At 36.4% G+C, this 9,828-nt stretch overlaps 1 long non-coding RNA gene across 1 annotated transcript; it reads right to left on the bottom strand.

Moving 5' to 3' along the window:
- Positions 1-2,066: 2,066 nt before the first annotated feature.
- On the bottom strand, positions 2,067-3,107 carry LOC107778407 (uncharacterized). The gene is made up of 2 exons (XR_012709231.1): positions 3,019-3,107; positions 2,067-2,306 (listed from the first exon to the last, which is right to left on the bottom strand). It is a non-coding gene; the product is annotated as an uncharacterized LOC107778407 (long non-coding RNA).
- Between the last annotated feature and the right edge of the window lie 6,721 nt (positions 3,108-9,828).

The following is a 9,828-nucleotide window of genomic DNA, read 5'->3' as shown; positions in this document are numbered from 1 at the left end:
TACTTTTATATTTTTTTTGGAAATCAATTATGGTTTAGCACTAACACATGATAGTCTACTTACTTAATTTTTCTTTTTCAAATTCCTCCCTTAAAATTAAAAGCCTCAAATTGATTATTAACATGCCCTTAATATTGATTTCTTTAGTAAATTTTTGATAATTTAAAATTTGAACGTCATTTTGATCACTTACTCCTTTTTTAATTAAAGCTAGAAATATTAAAGGGTGAGACATGCTTAATCAAATACCTTCCCTTCTTATAGCACTCATTTTGCGAAGAAATCTCTCTTTGTTAAGTGCTTTCTTTTTCTTTAGAACTTTATATATATATATATTTGGATGATAAGTCATTATAATCATTAAGTTTTTAATGAGTTGCACGCCGAATTTTATCGTTAGTGATTATCACGCAGTGATGCCCCCGTTGTATCAAATCTTGGGTCCAACTCTATGGACGTTACACAATTTTGAATAGCTGCTAGAGTACACTATTGATTAGATAGTTATAAATCCTTTTACTATTTATCTGGTTGACAATGTAAGATTAAGTTGAATCAGATAGTCCCGCATGCCATTTATCTTAACTGATAAGTTCAACGTAATAGCTAGGTCTTTTCGGCTACTCTTTTCTTGTGAATGCATGTATACTGTACAATGACAGAGAAACTATCACTACAAGAAAAATGGTTATTAGTATGGGAATAATAGCTTCTAATGAGTCGTTCGGTTGGAAAGAAGTTATCCCAGAATTAATTATTTTGGGATTAGTTATTCTACCTTTTCATGGGGATAAAAAAAATACTAGAATCTCAGGATAACTAATTCCGGAATTAATTGAACCGCAATTTTCTCCCAACCAAATATGGGATAAATTCTTATTAAATTTACTCCCGAAATTAGTTATTCCTTATCTCTCATACCAAGCGAGCCCTAAAAGTCTAAGTCTGTTTTTGAATTAAGAATTGTAGCTTAAGTTAATTTGATCATTTTCCCTTAATTGTGACAATCTATTTCAGTAAAGTTTATGCAGTAACTTTCTCATCATTGTGGCTTCTATTGTTCTCCTTGGTGCCGCGCGAAGTCAATTTGCACGACGCCGGAAAAGTTCTCTTTAGCCGAATATAGAGCAAACAACACTATTTGTATTAGGTAATGAATCATGATGTTGCTTTATTTGAAATTCCAAAAGTGAAAAGCATAAAAATTACCGACAATTTTATATTCATCAATCATCATTTCGTAAGAGTGATAGTTTCTAATTATTATTATTATTATTATTATTATTATTATTATTATCTTTTAAAGTTAGATTTGTCCTTGTGTGATTTTTCTTCTTTGTATTAGGGTTTGGACCGTTGTGTTTGGTTTTACTAAAAGTGAATGAAAAAATACTGTAGTTTAGGCTATTTATGGATGACCCAAATGGTGATTGCTTTGGCATATCATATGCTATAATCTTGCAACGTATCAAATAAGGATCAATTCATATTGCTTTAAGATACTGTGGATAGAAAGAGAATTATGATTGAATGGTTCATTGGGATAGTTCATTGTTGTGAATTGTGATACCAGTACCTTCTCTTAGAGGAAGCATTAATTTAAAGACATTAACCATCCTGGGGTCCGTGGTGAGATAGTTAGGATTTATATGCACTTAATCATATGTTTCAGTTGAGCCCCAGAATAAAGCAAAAGCAAAAGCGGATTCGGGATTTAAATTTTATGGTTCAACTTTAATATTCTACTAACTCATTTGATTTAACAAGTTTAAAATTTATTTTATATTAATATAGTAAAAAATTAAAATATATTACAAGTTTTGATCTAAAGCTACTTAGTTCGGATAATTCTGTAACTAAAGCACTAGGCCGGCCCCTCGAATGAAGAATTTTTCGGCGGAAATACAGGTTTATTCCCTAGTAGGCTTACATAAAGACGAATTCGGATTAGCCGCACCATTAGACTTCAAATAACGGATGGTTAAACAAAAAAAGTAAAAGGTTAAATGCTAGAAAGGAACGAAATATTCTTTTAATAAATAAAGAACAACGTTCTAACATTGATATTCATTCGTAAATCAAGTATATGTTTGAATCAGAGTTACATCAAAAGGGAATTGATCAAGTACAATTATAAACGCAGGTGCAAATGTATTGGCCAATAGTGGCACCAGAACTTGAGCAAAGTCCATTCCCATTGTATTTCTGAGAGCATTCCTTTTTGCAGTCAAAAAGGACACACCCTTTTGGGTTCAACACCACACTACATCTCTTCTGTGCATTCACTTGGGTAATTGCCAACGCAACTGCAACAAAAATTCAACTAACGTTATTTTGTTTCATCATAAGTTCATGACATACTCTACCTATAGATATATGTACGTAACATGCCAGGTATTTACTATGCGTTTATACTTTGTGCAGTAACAATCTAAATTTTTTATATTATCAAGTTAAGTTGACCTAAAACAACAAGTGACTCTCCATATCAAATCGAATATGATAATTTGGAATATAGAATAATAACATATACAATTACTGATATATTTTACTAAAAGTAATGTAAATATTTTTTATATTAAAGTACATAACTCAAAACTCATATACTATAACCTAAATCCAATAAAATATGACTTGAAGGATGAGTAATTGGAAAAATAAAAGTTCACTATAACTCGAAAACGTAAAGATACATTCATTAGGGACGGATGTAGCCTCTTGACTATAGTTTCATCTAAATTCAATATTTACAATATTGAGTGTGTGTATATATGTGTGATTCACTACATTGTAGAAAATGAAGATTTGAATCCACCATTTTAATAATAACACATTCAGTGCTAAAAATCTTAAATGTTGAACTAATTAAATTTAAATCAAAGATCCGTTTCACGTAAGATCATTGTAAATATGAATAGGGTAAGTTTAGGCAGACAAGGAAATTAACGGATTTGCCTCATACTCAATCTCAATTCTCAAAAAGAAAAAGAAAAAGAATCAGAAATATCCAATACAAACCTGCAATAATCAGAAGGAAACAAAGAGCAGAGTTTACAAGCTTGGCCATTCTTATGAAAGTATATATCAACTTTCAAACTGTGTAGTTTGGTAAAAGATGCAAGAGGCTTTTTATAGCATCTTTAGCTGGACTTGGGTAAATTATACTACTAGAAAGTAAAATACGATTCATATTTACCTACCATTCTTACAGCAAAAGTTATGGGAAGCAGTTCAGAAATTTGACTGGGATGAGATCTTAATTAGAAGATTTATATTGTTACCTATTATATCATATTTCAGAAATTTTAAATGGTCTATATTCTGTTTGAATAAGAAGAAAATATGGATATCTCATATTTTATGTAAAGTAAATAATAACCAATCTAATCAAATTTTTTATTTTCAAAAAGAAAAATAGTAGTATACCTTTTGTTAACATGGCAGAATAGCCTAGTAAATACTTGTACTTATTCGCGTTTGTCATCCCGGTCCCTATAATATATTCAATGAAATTTCATCGACACTTATAGTTGTTCAAAGTCAGTATTTTAAACCCCTCTCACCATTGATCATGCATATATGGCAACTTAATTGCTGAGTTGTACAAAATACGTATATATCATGCGTACGAAGAGCGTGATTATAAAAATTTAGAATAAAAATAATTTTAAAAAAATAAAAAAAATTAGAAAAACATAGTAAATTTCTTTCTCGCTTTGACCCCACTTACCCCCCCCCCCATTTTTTTGTCTCTTTATCCCCCTCTCCCTTCCCGTCTTCCCCCTGTCCTTCCCCAATTCAATTTCTTTTTCTTTTTCTTCCCTTCTCTTTGTTCCCCATTCCTTCTCCATTTCTTTTTTCTTCCCTTCTCATTCTTTCCCCAACCCCTTTCCCATTTCTTTTTCTTTTTCCTTGATAGATCTGATTTCTTTTTGCATGATCTAGTTAATTCTTTGTTTGCCATTGTTTTTACTTTGTGAATGTTTATTTTCAGTACAAATTTATGCAATTTGATTGATAGAAATTTTTATTTTTCATTATTCTTGTATAGTTATTGTTATGTATGGAAAAAGTTAAATTTACCCAAATCTGTTGGAGTGTAATATTAGGAACCATTTTCTGGGAAGCGAGCTTTTAATGGAGGAAGGACAAGATATGAAGCTACTAGAATTGTGAAGATGGATGGGAAGTGATGAGTGAAGGAATGGAGATAGTCGAAAATAGAGAAATGAGTAACGGAATTGGGTTGATGTAACGACCCGGCCGGTCGTTTCATGAGTAACTGCTCCGTTTTTTCCATTTCTGCTTCTTTATGTGTTGTTCAACTGTATTTCATTGCATCGTGTGGGTTAGTTTGGATTCGGAGTGATTTTTTAGAGGAATGAGACACTTAATCTCTTATTTGGAAGCTTTAGTTGGAAAAGTCAACCGGAAGTTGACTTGTGAGTAAATGATCTCGGAACTTGGTTCTTATGGTTCGAATAGCTTCGTTAGGTGATTTGGGACTTAGGAGCGTGATCGGAATGTATGTTGGAGGTCTGTGGTAGATTTAGGCTTGAATTGGCGAAATTGGAGTTTTGGCGTTTTTCGGTTGGTAGTGAAAATTTTGATATCGGGGTCGGATTGGAATTCCGGAAATTAAGGTAGGTCTGATGTGTCATTTTATGATGTGTGTGCAAAATTTCAGGTCATTCGAACGAGGTTTGATAGACTTGTTGATCGATTGCAAAATTCAGAAGTTTTGGAATCCTTAGGCTTGAATCCGAGGGTGTTTTGATATTTCGATGTTGTTTTGAGTGTTCCAATGGTTGGTATGAGTTTGAATGGTGATACGGGACTTGTTGGCATGTTTGGTTGAGGTCCCGAGGGCATCGGGATGGATTTGGATGGTTGACGGAAGATTTGGAATTTGGGGATCGCAGGTGCGATGTCGCAGATGCGTAGAGGAGGTCCTAGAAGCGGTTTTTGGTCAGCTGGAGCATGATCGCAGGTGCGGAGCTTCTTTTGCACTTGCGTGGCCGCAGGTGCATGGTTTTACCCGCAGATGCGGAACTTGGACCTTAAGTGAAAATTGCAGGTGCGGTTATTTTGACCGCGGAAGTGGTCCGCAGATGCGAAAAGAGAGTTGCAGGTGCGAGATGCCTGGTAGAAAGTATAAAAGGTCATCTTCGTGATTTTTAGCTTATTTCCTCCATTTTTTAGACGGGTTTGGAGCTTTTTTGAGAGGATTTAAAAAGGGATTCAAGGGGTACGCTTGGAGGTAAGATTTTTGAACTCAATACTCGATTCTATGGTGATTTTCAATGGATTAAGCATGAAATTATTATAATTTAAGGGTTAAAAATTGGAGAATTAGGGCTTGAAATTGGAGAGTTTTTATTGGGGATTTGATGTTCGATTTTAATGTTCTTTGTATGTATAGACTCGTGGGAGGATAAGGATTCTAGTGATATGATTTTTATCGAATTCCGAGACGTGGGCCCGAAAGTCGGGTTTGGCCAATTTCGGGATTTTTGATGTAATTTGATTATTTTCGTGTGGGCTTTGTTCCTTTAGCTTATATTGACGGTAGGAATCTGGTTTTGGTTAGATTTGGAGCATTCAGAGGCCGAGTCGAGAGGCAAAGGCATTGAGGGCTAGAGTTTGGATCGGTTTGAGGTAAGTAATGATTGTAAATGTTGTCCTAAGGGTATGAAACCCTGAATTTCACATCGTCTCACTACTTTGAGGTGACGCACACGCTATATGACGAGCGTGGGGCCGTGCACCATTGGGGATTGTGACTTGGTCCATCTCATACGACTATTAAGTCGCGTATTTGATTGAAAATTGTTTGATATTATTGTGTTTTGAAAAATATTACTATGTTTGGGGCTGAATTTCGTGTTTGGGCCTCGTACCGACAGTTTGGACCCTTAGGGGCTTTTTAATATTGTTTCCTCATTGTTCTTGGTTTAATATTTTCACTCAATCATGCTATGTTTTTATTGATTTCATAAATCGGTTCTATTTACTCCGTTTTGATTCTATAAATGATATTTTGGACTGAGCACTTGTTTTTACTATTAGCCCAAGTGGCTTGAGAGGTTTCTAAATGAGTGAGGCCGAGGGCCTGTGTTGTGAGGATATCAAGGGATCGGGCTGCCCGCCGCAGCATGTTGTACTTATTTGTGATATATGATAGGCTGAGGGCCTAATTTATTATGCAACAAGATGGCTAGAGTTATGCGGATCGAAAGGTTCACGATGTTTCATTTATGGTTAGAGAGAGGGTCTTGCTTCGGGTTTCGCTTATGAAGGGCGTTATGAGATTCAGAAGGGAAGGCAAATTGAGACCATGGTTTATTGGCCCCTTTGAGGTGTTGCGACGTGTTGGGGAGGTTTCTTTTGAGCTTGACTTACCTCCTAGCTTGGTAGGGGTTCTTTCGGTATTTCATGTTTCGATGCTCCGGAGGTATTACGGTGATCCGTTGCACGTTTTGGATTTTAGCTCAGTCTAGTTGGACAAGGATCTATCTTATGTTGAGGAGCCAGTGGCTATATTGGACAGGCAGGTTCGAAAGTTGAGGTCAAAGAGCATTACCTTGGTAAAGGTTCAGTGGCGGGGTCAGCCGGTCGAGGAGGCGACTTGGGAGACCGAGCAGGATATGCGCAGCCGTTAGCCTTATCTTTCACCACTTCAGGTATGTCTCTATGCTCGTTCGAGGACAAATGAATATTTTAAGAGGAGGAGGATGTGCCGACCCGGCCTGTCGTTTTGAGAATTAATGCCCCCATCCCCTATTAACTGCTTTCCCCGTGTCCTTTTCTTCTATTGTGATTTGCCAAGATGGTTCATTTTGAGTTTCGGAGTGTTTTGGGACACTTAGTCCCTAAATGAGAGTTTAAGTCTTAGAATTTGGACTGTAGTCGGAGCAGTGTGAAGACGGCTCTGGAATGGAATTCCATCAATTTTGTTAGCTCTGTTGGGTGACTTTGAACTTAAGGGTGTGTCCGGATTGTGTTTTTAGGTATGTATCTCATTTAGGCTTGAAATGATGAAAGTTGAATTTTTGGAGTCTCAGGCCGATAGTGGAAATTTTGATATCGGGGTCGGAGTCCAATTCCGGAAGTTGTAGTAGGTTCGTAGTGTTAAATATGACTTTTGTGTAAAATTTAAGGATATTCGGATGAGGTTTGGTAGATTTCGGTGTCGTTTGCAGAACTTGGAAATTTAGAAGTTCTTAGGCTTGAATCTGAGGTTAATTTGGTATTTTGATGTTGTTTTGAGAGTTCTGCAGGTTCAACCAAGTTCTCATATTGATATATAACTTGTTGGTGTCTTTGGTTGAGATTCCAGAAGGCCTCGGGTGTGTTTCGGGTGAGTTTTGAGTGAGGCCGGGCATTTTCGAAACTCTCATATTGTTCTGGTGCCTTGAAAATGTGAACCTCGGCAAAATTTCGTGAACTACGGAGGGGGGACGCGAACCGCATAGTTTTGATCGCGGCTGCGCTCTTGCGAAGTTTTGCAGATCTACTGGTCCGACTTCGGAAGCATATATCTTCTGATCTACAAGGACTTTTGAGATTATTCAAAAACGAAAGTCTAGTTACCACAAAGATAAACAAATCATCATTTGGACATCTGTAGAGAATGTTATGGCCAAAATACTAAAGCCTGGAAGTGCAGCCACCAAAAGTACGGCCGCAACATTTTTTTGCGCCCGCTGGAGCTGGGAGGCGCGGTTGCGCCTGGATTTTTGTGGACTGCATAGTGGAGATCAGAGGGTGCACTATATAAACGGGGTTTAGGGCATTATTTCACATTTTGGACCTAGGGAGCTCGGTTTGTGGCGATGTTTTGCGTGTTTTTCAAGGGATTCATCAGGGTATGTGATTCTAACTTGGATTTGGTTAATATACATGAATATTTCAATGATTTCAGCATTTGATTAGTACTTTGGGGGTGAAAATTTGGCAAAAATTGTAGAAACTTCATAAAATGAATTTTTGGGATTTGAATGTCGGTTCGAAGCCGGATTTGAGTGAAACTAGTATGGTTGGACTCGTGAGTGAATGGGAGTTCGTAATTTATGACTTTTACCCGATTCTGAGTCGTGGGCCCGGAGAGGATTCTTGGGCATTTTCCTATGTTCTTGACTTAGCTTTGAATTCTTTAGCTAAGTTAGTTGTTTGTAATTTATATTTACATTATGTAATTGATTTGATTAGATTTGGGCCACTCGGAGTTGGATACTCGTGGGAAGAACGTGATTTTGGATTGATTTGAGGTTGGTTCGAGGTAAGTGGCTTGTCTAACCTTGTGTGAGGGAACTCCCCTTAGGATTTGGTACTATTTGATATATGAATGTCGTGCATGTGAGGTGACGAGTGCATATACGTGCTAATTTACTTTGGGACTATGGGATGGTATCTCGGTAGATCCCCCTACACATTTACGTTTGGGACTACATAACGATATTCCTGTAGATCCCCCCTCTGCACCTGTATGTTTGGGACTATGGAACGGTATCTCGATAGATCCCCTGTTGTTGTCTCTGCGTTTGAGCTGTTGTTCTTTTATGCTTACATTCTTGTAAAATTTTCGTATTTATCCTTACTACAATATTTCATTCTGTATTATTTTATTAGATATATATACTAGTAGGTCCTGACCTGATCTCGTCACTACTCGACCGAGGTTAGGCTAAGCACTTACTAGGTACCATTGTGGTGTACTCATGCCCTTTCCTGCACATATTTTTCGTATGCAGATCCAGGTACCTCTTTTCAGCTACTAGTGAGCTGAGACGACTGTAGAGACTTTGAGATATATTTGTCGCGTCCGTAGACCTAAGAGTCCCTATCTACTCTTCCTTAAGTTAAAAACTTCCTGTATTTTCTTCGTTGAAAGTTTTCTAGAGTTTAGAAACACTATTTACTTCTTTAGCTTGTGACTCATGATATTCCGGATTTTGGGAGTACTTATGTTCAGTTCAAGAGTGTTTATTGTATATGTCGAGCGACATCTAAACTTCTTAATTAAATTTACATGTTAAATTGTTAGTTTTCATGTTTTTTTTTCATTTTCCGTAGATTGTTAGACTTATCTAGTCGTAGAGACTAGGTGCCATCACGACAGTTCACGGAGGGAGAACTTGGGTCGTGACACCTGGTAAGCCATCCCACTACCCAGCCTGCCCCACTAATTGAATAGGCTATTTTTTATTCACATCCAATCCTTCCAATTAACACCTTTACCGCTTATTTTGGATGGTTGTTACATATTGTATAGTATCGTATTATTACTTGAAATACAATATTTGTTTTTATTGTTACTTAAATTTTATTGTATCGTATCGTTAAATACATCGTTATGTAACGACGAAAAATGCCACTTTATGAAATGACGGATTTGGTGTAGTGGTGTCGTTTCTTGCTTCTTCTTTTTTCTCATCTTGCCCTTCCTTATTATAAAATAATTATATTTTATTATTCTCCTACTTTTTATATAATAATTCTACTCCGTATCCTATTTCTCCATAATACTATTGCAAGTTTATTCTTTATATTGCTAGTGCGTGACATCATGAAATGATGGCAAATCATACAGTCTATTCAAACGTTGTGTTCATCAATAATACAATACAATGCAATTCTGTGATGACCCAAAAGGTCATCACTTGTTTTAGAAATAAATTTTGTGTTCTGAGGCCTTAAAACCTCCTTTCTGTCTCACCTCGATTTGCGTGCGTTGTCCGAGCGTGTATCCGGAAAGCCATTATGTGAAAATCTGTGAAAAATGATGAATTTTGCATTTAAAATGAATTTAGGTTGACTTCGGTTAAT

This window comes from Nicotiana tabacum, chromosome 5 (assembly GCF_000715075.1).
Source record: "Nicotiana tabacum cultivar K326 chromosome 5, ASM71507v2, whole genome shotgun sequence".
In the NCBI taxonomy this organism is placed as follows: domain Eukaryota; kingdom Viridiplantae; phylum Streptophyta; class Magnoliopsida; order Solanales; family Solanaceae; genus Nicotiana; species Nicotiana tabacum.
The sequence above is the reverse complement of the archived record's forward strand: the minus strand, read 5'-3'. Positions and strand labels throughout refer to the sequence as shown.